Genomic DNA, 11,255 nt, shown 5'->3' with positions numbered 1-11,255 from the left:
TCTAACAATAATGCATGAAAATTATGCTTGATTTGTTTATGTTGAGGATTGTTCTTATGAAATTGTTGTTGAATTTGTCTTAAATTTTTTAAAAAATTAACCGTCAAGATATATTTGATGCAAATCAAAAACTTTTAGAATAAAATTAAAAAAAATAAAACTTAAAAATATTTTTAAAATTTTTATCAAACTTTAAGAATAAAAAATATACTTTATTTTATTAAATAATTAATTTTTTATCAATAAACATTAGCTAATTTTTTTTAAATTATTTTAAATTTTAAATTATAATTTTTTAATAATAAATTTTAAATACTAAATTAACTAATATTAATTAAATAAAAAATAATTTTTTATATATTTTTTTAAATATATATTAAAATTAATTATTAATATAAAATATATATTAAAAATTAATTAAATAATATATATTTATACATAAATATATAATAAAAATTTTAATAATTAATTTTAGTGTAAAAATAACATTTAGAATAAACACATAAATAGGAGAAGGTAAGTGTGGAAGGAACCAATGAGAATTTAGAGGAAAATAGTATATAACGCGTTGGTGGCTCTATATATGTGACCACAAACCTTGCTCCACTGTTACCATTCATCCACCTCTTCCTTCCCCCTCTTCTTTTCCCTTTTCATCTCTCGCCATTAATGAGATCTATCTCCGATCCCCCGAGCTCCCTTAGTTTAGTTATTTTCTTTTGAGTACTTGTATTCGATCCTCAGCTCCGAAGGCTGCCTTTGAATTCCATGAATTTCTTTCATGACTATACTTTTCTGTCTCCGATCTGTTTTTCTTTTGTTGAAGATCGATGAACAATAACTGGGGGGCCTAGCAAACACAACACACACTCCTAACCACTCCCAGCAAGCCACGTCAGCATCTCCCTCGTGGCCTTGCCGCTGGTAAAAATTTACTCATCTCATCAAGCATATAAAGTAATCATCATAACATCTGATCTCAATTGATTATTATCTTTTCTTCTTTATCTCTCTCTCTCTGTGTTTGATTCTTCTGTATGTACTCTACAACTACAACTACAGGAGTGTTAGGAGACGAGCTTCCTTGTGATTGGTCTTTACTCTCTACTCTTTCTGAGTAATCTATACATGAAGTTATGCTCGCTGCAGCTTCTTCTACTTCGTATGCACGTGTTTAATTAGCAGGAAGTTGCATGGGGATGAAGAAATCAAAGTAAAAGCAGTCGTTGTTTGCGGATGTAGCATCATCAAGATTCACATGCTGCAACAAGTGCTAGCTTATGAGAATCTTGATGATGCTGCATCGGCCATAAACGACTTTAGTAGTGGGTAGGAGGTGGGAACTGGTGGAACAACATCTTCACACACGAGATCTAGAGGCACCATCACCACAGGTCACTACTCTTTCTTTAATTTCACTTGTCAGATGGCCGGCTTAGTTTAATTATTTCTTATTCAACCTTTATTAATTTCTTAATTTCATTTTTAATAATTAATATAATTTTTTTATTGTCACGCCCTCTACTATACCCACTGCTTCTTTTTTTAATGAGGATGGGGATGCATTCATTATTATCTAGGTCTTTTGCAATTTGTAGGCAATACTAGGTTATCTAATTTCTCTTTGTTATTTATTTATATACATACATACACTAATACTATTTGAAGTCTTATGCTGACTTCATTTACAGATCTATCTATTACTATGAATGAATATTCCTTTTCATCATACAATATTGCAAATTATCTTCATAGTTTTGTTTTCTTTCTTTCTTATACTACTTATCCATATTATATATAGACAATTAGATCCAAACACACACACAAAAGAGGAAGAGAGAAGGGTCACTCACTTCTAGTAAAGTCTTCATGCCGCCTTTATTTTATTATTATACGGTACATTTAATTTCTTTTTTAATTACTATATGATGAATATATATGGCTTTAATTAATTAGATTCATATTTATTTCTACCATATCTTTCGAATTATTGTTCTGTGTGTCCATAGCTAGCACTTTTTCTTTTTTTTCTCTTTTCATTTTTACCCTATGGATACCCTGGATATCATTATTGTAGAGAAATTCAGCCTGCAGTTTTAATTGGTACCTCACTGTATTTTGAAGACAAGGGCCACTGAGTTGTACCTTGTGATACTTATTCTTGTTTTTTTTTTTTTTTTTTTCTCTCTTTCTCTCTTTCTTTCTTTAATTTCTCTTTATTTTTTTTGGGGGGGGGGGGGGGGGGGAGGGGTTCGGTTCCCGTGCCCACAAGCTTTGTACTTGTTAGTTATTATTGTTGTTACTGCATTATTTTTTAATATTGTATGCAGAAATTAAATATATTTTAGGTAGTAATGGACATATATTCTTCCAAGTGGTTGGATATGCATCTGGGAATTATAAGATATCACTGAAAAATTGGAAGTTGGATATGCAAATTATCAAAGGGCATACACTATTGTCTGATTTCTATGATCAACTATCTTTTGCTCAAAGGTGGACCAACACCTATAGATGCTGCAACGTTGAACCATTGGTAAGTAGTACTATATATTCTCTTTTATTTCAAATATGGCAGAGATATTTCAAGCCATTCATCTACTATTATTATTAGAGATTTTTTTTTTAAGAATACAATTAGGTGAAAAAAGTGAAGAGTTTTATAGAAAAAATATGTGCATTGTATATGACAAAATTTTTTGAGCGAGTTTTTTTATTAAAAAAAATAATCTTTATTTTTTACTAAAACTTTATTGTTCAATAATATTCTATTTCATTCCTCTTTTAATTTATGAATAATGATTTTTAAGTTAAATAATAAATATATCTTAGCTAGCTAAAACTTTAATTTTAACATATACATCTTATTATTAATTATTATTATTAAGATGTATGTCTGTTTGAATATATTCCAATATCTTTTTTGTTTATTGATGATAGTGATTATTCATTCTCTATTTAAGATGTTATCATGGATATCTGTGTGCTGGCATCACTGTCCAATATTGCTTGCATATAAATATTGTTGGAGATACATATATATCATTCATACATAAATTCATGTATATATACATAATTAGTTTTAATTATTTTCTTAAAATAAGGAATATTGTACAAGCTAAGCATAACTTGCCCTATTTCTTTGTACCTTTTTTCTCATCACAGTACTACTTTTATGTTCTCTCTTCAGTGCTAACCATTACACATACACTTTAATTTGTTTGTTGAGCTTTGACTGACATATAGGCAGTTGATTAGTCTCTTTTAAAGGGATCTTTTCAAATTGTGAAATTAAATTAGGTAAATGATATCACTTAATGACACAAAGACTTCATAATAATCTAATTTAAGTCAAATATAAGTCAATTGTCGTAAGAGAAAATTGACTAGTTAAGTTAACTATTACCTAACCTTGTTAGATGATGATGAGGACATATAGTTTCTGTGTGAAGCTGCTAGCTATGTCTATTTATTGCTGTTTAAAGCAAGCTTACTTAATTAGTTAAAGCTGCATTAGACTAAAGCAATTATTAATCTTCAACCAGATTCCTCCACTTAATTAACTCATCATGAGTAGTATTTGATTTGGTTGCAGTTAAGGAATATTTTCAACTAAATTTGGGGAGTCTATACTTCCACCTCTCTAACCATGCATCTCCTACATGCTGGTTCACATGAATCTTCTGTAAGTACTAATTTCATATATGTGTATATAAATTGAGTTAAGCTATATTCTTATGAATTATGATGATATCTCTACATATATTTCCTTGCCTTTTAATAGTAATACATAAAAACTTAAACTAAAAAGTAATAAGTGTATGCTTTTTTATTAGTTTGGCATACAAATGCACTTCATACTCTTCTGTTTTATAACTAGTAATTAAATATATGATATAAGAAACTGAGTTAAGTGTATTTAGAATATTATTTGTGCACTTCTTTAGCTGTACAATTTATTCATCGGTACTAATAATTTGATGCATTTTTAGGTTATGACTCCTGTATCGGTATCTTCATAAACAGTGAGAATTGAAACAATACACAGTAGTTAGCATCAGTGTCTTAAAATCGGCTTTATAAGTGCTTTAGAAGTAACATTTTTCTGTTCATCTTATCATCTCTTTCACTTTCTTTACATCAGTTTTGTAGGTTCCTCTATTTAATTAATCAATAACCACCACCACCATCTTATTCACCAAATTAATATGATGATCAGTACATAAATTAAAACAAAACAAATGTCTTGCTTAGAAAATATCTAAAAATTTCACGTATCTATAATAATAATCATCTCTAAATTTTCTTTTATCAAACATTATTAATTAGTTACACCTTTAGTTGAGATTTAAATTTAACTTCTGCTGAAATAATCATAATGTATGCATATATATTTCTTCCTTGGTTCCCGCCTTCCTGGCCAGCCATGGTACAAAAATTATTGCATTGATAAAGCATAAACTCAAATACTCTTCATTTATAAATGTATAATATTATCTTGATATTCAATACAACAAAATAAGTCAATATAAAATTCACACATCTAACAAGTCAAAGATTATACATTTAAAATTTTTATTTATCAATCGTTGTGAAATCACTTATAAGTTTAAATTTTGGTGAATAGTATGGCCCTTTTAACATTATGCATAACTTACTAAAAAAGATAAATATATAATATTTAATAAATTTTAAATTTTAAATTTTTTTATTTTTAAAAATAAATTAGACAATTCAAACACTACAATAAAAACTTATAAAATTTACCTTAAATTTTATATTATATTATTAAATTATTTATTTAAAAAATTAAATTATAAAAAAATAGTACAAAAAATTATATCTTTAATAATTATTTTTTCAAAAATAAAATACTAAAGACCATTAAATTTATTATTTTTTACCATCAATTCAATTTATTTAGTTTAATTTTTTTAGTTTATAATCCAACAATATATTTTATCTTATCCTTTTAAACATTAATAACTAATTGATAATAAAAAAACAATAAATTCTAATAATCCTCTAACATTAATCTTTTTCAAATTTATCCTTTTGTCAATATTGGCTATATATATATAGGGGAATTAAAAGAAAACTGCGTAGGTTATGGCTTTATTAGTAAGAATGAACTATGGCTTACATCGTTCATTGACAATGTGTCTCACATTTTTAAGAAAGAAACAAAAGCATTCCATCAATTGTGTACTTCTTGCTTACCTTGCCCATATTTGTAGCTCAGCTTTGGTACGAAGCTACTTGGATAGCATATAGCATATTAGTTGTGCTTAACTTTATGATATATATACAGTACTATAATGTTTTTTTTTTTGGTGACTCAGTACTATAATGTTTAAATTAACCACATTTTTTCTTCCCTCTTTTTAGTGAAAACTGAAAAGTTGTCTTATTAAACGTAATTAAGAAGCGAATTGTCAATTCACAAGCAGTATTTTTGGAAGACTTATTAGTGGATTATACATTTTTATATATATTTTATAAAAAAATAAATATTTATAAAAAATCAGTTACTATAAATATATATTATTTAATTTATTTTTAATACGTATTTTTTAACATATATACTATACAAATAATGAACTTAGTAACTAGTTTTTTTATACACGTGATATTTATGTGGTTATTATTTTAAAATGAGATAACTTTTTAATTATAAAATATTAAATATCATTGGCTTTTGATTCAAAGTAACTCAAGTTTCTCTACCAATGAATTATAATTCAAATAGCATAATCTCTTCGTACACAAAGTTTGATTTTTTGTATAAATATTTTTTGTTTCTTTTATTTATCTGATATTTTTTTTTTGTCTTTTAAAATTCACCAAACATCGAACTTTAGACATTTCGAACATAAAATTCTAATATCATAAAATCATTTCTTCTAAAATCTTCAGTCGATAGCTAGGAGGAAAAAACATAAACGATTATATTTTTAACGTTTGTATTTTAGAATCCTATTTTGGTTTGGCAAACATGAGTGATTCTTGTTGTTTGCAAAATTTTCAATCCTCTGCATCATCATTTGCACTAATAATGGTTATGGCGTAACTTTAAACTAAATCATACAAAAGTTATTACTCAATTGTATATACAACTAGTGTATGTATAAAAATTGAATCTAAATACAAGTCATCCCTTTGTCTAATTAATAAATGGAAAACTATATTCTGTAGAACAATTTTTCAGAAAGATTAAAATGAAAGATTTTTTTCCCCCTCAAGAACAAGTTGATAGAAGTAGACATCATTTCAACCTTTTTTTTTTGGCTTCAAAATGGACATAATCACATGCCTCCACGAACTTCATTGCCTTCCATTATCCAACGTCTTAACTACTTTTAACTGAGGAAGGAGGAAGAGCAATAACCAATAAATGGGATTCTCTTGGTGTGTGTCTGGAATATCAACAATTATTGTTATGGAAAAGAATAATTCATATATATATATATATATATATATATATATAGTTTAATTTGAAGTGTTATTAAGATGCAAATTAAACAATATCCACTGTTTTGTTTGACTGTGAGCTATAAACTTTTTTATATTTTTCGTACAAAATATGTTGTGATGAGATTCTCATACATCATGTCATGTTGGGATGATGAGGCACATATTGATTTTCCATCGATCTCATAGATGTAAAGTTAGAAACCGATGAGGTTCTCTTCCAGCTTTTTACAAAATTCTGCCTCTAATAATGCGCTGTAAGATTTTGCTTTTTTGCCACAAATATTTATTTTGCTCCATTCGAAGTCCAAAGTTCAAACTATTCATAATAAAGGGGAAAAAGGGTACAGATATGTGTCAAATTTGATAGTTGACGATAAGAAATGAAATTCTTTTTCGACATGATCATTATCCTGGATATCACTGAAATTTAGTGGCGGTTATAAACTCACGTTTTTATATATAGATCCATGTGGCTCAAAATTTTGATTATGACACTACTGTTGTTGTATGAAATGCCAGGTAATGCCACATACTGAAATCACAAGAATATAGAGTTAAAAGATTTTTGTAAAAGACAAAAAAGTATTTTTTTATTTAGAAATTTTTTAGTAAAAAAGTTTGTTTAAAAGGTAAAAAAATTCTTACTAAATTAATAAAGAATATGTGCATTTTGTATGTGTTTTTTTTAATCTTTTACATTTATATAAAAAAAACTATTTTTATTCTCTATTTAAAAAGCACTTTTTATTTATTTTTGACAAAAAGATTTGTAAGAAACAAAAAATATGTTTTATTTTTTAGCAAAAAGTTTTTATAAAAGGGAAAAGTAATATATTATTATTATTTTTTTATGTTGAAAACACTCTTCATAGGATACGGACAGCATTTGTTTAAATTAATTTTTTTTCAAAAAGTGCAAAAGGTAATAGTCCACATATCCCTGTAAATCACCTGATTCTCTCCATAAACCTATGTTTCACCACTTTACTATTTCAAAATAATATATATAGATTTTACAACTTTAATTATTAGTAGGATATTCTTATACAATCACTTCATTTGGTCAAATTTCGGTTTTTTTTTTTATCTTTTTAAAACTAAGTTATATTATATTTTATCTACTTTATTATTATTACTGAGCATGATTTGTTTGTTGACAGAAACAGAAAGAAAGACACATAAAACATATAAATATCTCTTTTCAATTTTTTTTAAGAGTAAAGTATTGTTTTTGTCCCCAACGTTTGGGATAAGTTCTAAAGTTGTCCCTAACGTTTCAATCGTCCTATTTAAGTCCCTAACGTTTCAAAATTGGCTCAATGTTGTCCTGCCGTTAGGGATCCGTTAACAGAATTGACGGCGGGACAAAATTGAGACGATTTTAAAACGTTAGAGACTTAAATAGAACGAAAACGTTGAGGACAAAAACGATACATAGAAATAAATTTTAATTTTATCATTCAATAATATCAATTTTACTGTACATAATATTCAATTATTTTTAATTACATCTAAGTAAATTACACTTAATCACATTACTTTCATTCTAAATAAATTTTTTTATATTTTTATATTAACTTATAACTTTAAGTGTAAAATTATAAAAAAAATAAGTTTATTTAGAATAAAAGTAATGTGATTAAGTGTAATTTACTTAGATGTGATTAAAAAATAATTGAATACTATATACAATAAAAAATTAATATTATTGAAGGATAAAACTAAAATTTATTTCTATGTATTGTTTTTGTCCCCAACATTTTCGTCCTATTTAAGTTCCTAACGTTTCAAAATCGTCTCAATTTTGTCCCACCTTTAATTCTGTTAACGGATCCCTAATGGTAGGACAATATTGAGTCAATTTTAAAACGTTAAAGACTTAAATAGGACGATTAAAACATTAGGGACAATTTTAGAACTTATCCCAAACATTAAAGACAAAAACAATACTTTACTCTTTTTTAACTAATACGTATGAATCAAATTCTTTTGTGATGAAATTCAACTTTGCTGATTTTTGTTGTCTAAAATGAAATGAAAAAGGAAAATAAGATAGGAGAGAGTACAAACGATTGTTAATAAAAACAGAAAAAAAGGACATATAAAACATATGAATATCTGTTTGGATTTTATTTTTTTTAACTAATACATATGAATCAAACTCTTTTGTCATTAAATTCGACTTTGCTGATTTTTATTCAAGAGTGAGAAAGGAAAATAAAATAGGAGAGAAATACAAATACTTGTTGATAGAAACAGAAGAAAAAGATACATAAAACATATGAATATCTCTTTTGATTTTTTTTAGCTAATACATATGAATCAAACTTTTTTGTGATGAAATTTGACTTTATTAATCTTTATTTGTAGAATAAAAATAGAAAATAAAATAAGAGAAAGTACAAATGCTTGTTGATAGAAATTGAAAGAAAGACACATAAAATATAAAAAAAATTTCAAGTGTATCGGTTTAGTTGTGTTTTAGTCATTTTTTATTTTTAATTTTAATTATAAAAAATATATATAATATATATAATTAAAATTAATGGTTAAAATTTATTCAAATACCGGTATATTGATATACTTAAAATTTTTTTTAAAATATATAAATATCTCTTTCAATATTTTTTTAATTAATATATATGAATCAAACTCTTTTGTGATGAAATTTAACTTTATGAATTTTTATTCAGTAGAATGAAAAAGGAAAATAAAAGAGGAGAAAGTACAAGAACTAAAGTAGAAAATGTAATTTGAGTAGTGGTCTATAAATAAAATGCATCAATGTAAATGTCTATTGGATATTAATGTTATCCGTACCAAAAAGAGAGAGGGGTTTTGGTCCCAAAGAATGGCATCCTATATATGTGGCAGGAGGCATGCAACTTACTCAATTACTTAAAACTTTAAAAGGACCATGACTATCTGCTTAGAGGATTTTTTAAAATAAATGATTTAATTATTTTATTTATCGAAATATATAATTTATAACTTATTTATTAATTTTCATCAGGTTGATTCATTTTATTTATAGTGTAAACGAGATAATTATAAATATATCTCATTTACACGATAAAATGTAAAATTTAAAAAATATACATATTTCATTTACAGTATAAACGAGATACAATAAATGAAATACATTTATAATTATCTCATTTGCACTGTAAATAAAATAAATTAATGTAATATAAATTAGTAAATACGTTATAAATTAAGTATTTTAGTAAATAAAATAATTTATTTATTTATTTTAAAAAAAATCCCTCTATTTGGGACTCCTGCACGGGATCCTCTTCTACACTACAATCCAACCTATATATTCTCTTCTCCAAAAGTTAAATTCGAGTTTTTTTCCCTTAGTTATACGATTTGATTTTTTTTATAGAATATAATTTCATAATATTTATTAAAATAATATATTCAATCATATTAAGTGTTGTCTTTATAACAACATTTGATTCTTACACCATTGCGTGAAATGAAAACCAAGAGAATAATTTTTAATGTTTTAACATTGCTTTAACTTCTAGTTATTATTGTAAGAGAAATTTATGTATTTAAATTAATAAAAATTATTATGTTTTGTACACATTGTATATTGTGACAATACTGCAAGTTCTACTTTTATCAGTGGATTTAATAAGAAATTTATCATATAATAAAGATAGAATCATCTTCCCCGTAAATCAACCTAATAATTACTAGAATATGAATATTAATAAACTATTTTATTTATCAAATATGTGCAGCAGTAACAAATTATTGAACGTGTATCAGGTGCTTTGATTTTGTACAATCGGAAATTAAACCATTCTTAAATGAAGGATTTGTACTCTTTGAAGTAAAAGGTGCTTTGACAATGAGTTACAAGAAAATAAGAATGGACAATCAGAAAGCTAAGAGAGTAATCTACTATTATTTCTTTGCATAGACCTCCTTTGATCTAATAAAGCTAAGGGAGCCAGGGAGGTGTTTTGTTTATCTCTCTTGCTAACAAAGAAAATAAACGACGACATATTTACGTAAAAATCCAAGAGAATTAAGTTATCCAAAAGGTTATTTATTATGTTATAAATTTATATTTATAATCATTGCAAAAAGTAGGATTTAGTTCCGAAGATAGAAGGTGTTTGCGGTGCAATTTGAATTGATTTTGAATAAAAAATTTATTCGATTCGAATATTAATTTTATTTGTGGTGCAAATTGGATTGGATGATTTTTAAAAAAAATCCGATTCAATTCGATCCAATTTCAAACAGTTTGGATTGGATTAGATTTGCAGTTTTGTAAATTAAAAAAAGTTATATATATAACAATTTTCAACATCAAATTTTAAATAACCAACAATGATATAACAAGTCTCAACAATATCTTAAAAAATAACCATAACATAATAATAAAAATAAAATTATAAGTTAGTTAAAATAAATAAATAAATTATATTTTGAACATAAAATATTTATTAAATAATAATAATACATAAATAATATAAAAATATATAACAAATTGAACATGTTATAAGTATAATTGTAAATATAATAATAAAATAATAATATTATAGCATACTGTGCGGTTTAAATTAGATTGGATCAATTATGCAAAGTATATTCGAAAACCGATCTATTGAGTTAAGAAATTAACTAAATTAATTAATGATGACAAACATTATTTTATTGGGCAAATTATTTAATATAAATGTTAATTATTTGTGATTAAGTGTTGCAGGCTAAAATGAATTGTTGCAACAACCCAATATAAAAGCAAGCAGCCCAAGTAG

General features: G+C 25.6%; 1 long non-coding RNA gene across 5 annotated transcripts; it reads left to right on the top strand.

The window, feature by feature from the left end:
• Positions 1–587: 587 nt before the first annotated feature.
• On the top strand, positions 588–6,871 carry LOC112773211 (uncharacterized). 5 transcript variants are annotated; one of them, XR_011876469.1, is made up of 4 exons: positions 588–924; positions 1,063–1,394; positions 1,802–2,536; positions 3,596–6,871. It is a non-coding gene; the product is annotated as an uncharacterized lncRNA (long non-coding RNA). The 5 variants fall into 5 exon arrangements; XR_011876471.1 differs by having other exon boundaries at positions 592–924; positions 1,063–1,896; positions 2,331–2,536; XR_011876470.1 differs by having other exon boundaries at positions 611–957.
• Positions 6,872–11,255: the final 4,384 nt, after the last annotated feature.

The sequence above is a fragment of the Arachis hypogaea genome, chromosome 18 (assembly GCF_003086295.3).
Source record: "Arachis hypogaea cultivar Tifrunner chromosome 18, arahy.Tifrunner.gnm2.J5K5, whole genome shotgun sequence".
Lineage (NCBI taxonomy): Eukaryota > Viridiplantae > Streptophyta > Magnoliopsida > Fabales > Fabaceae > Arachis > Arachis hypogaea.
The sequence above is the reverse complement of the archived record's forward strand: the minus strand, read 5'-3'. Positions and strand labels throughout refer to the sequence as shown.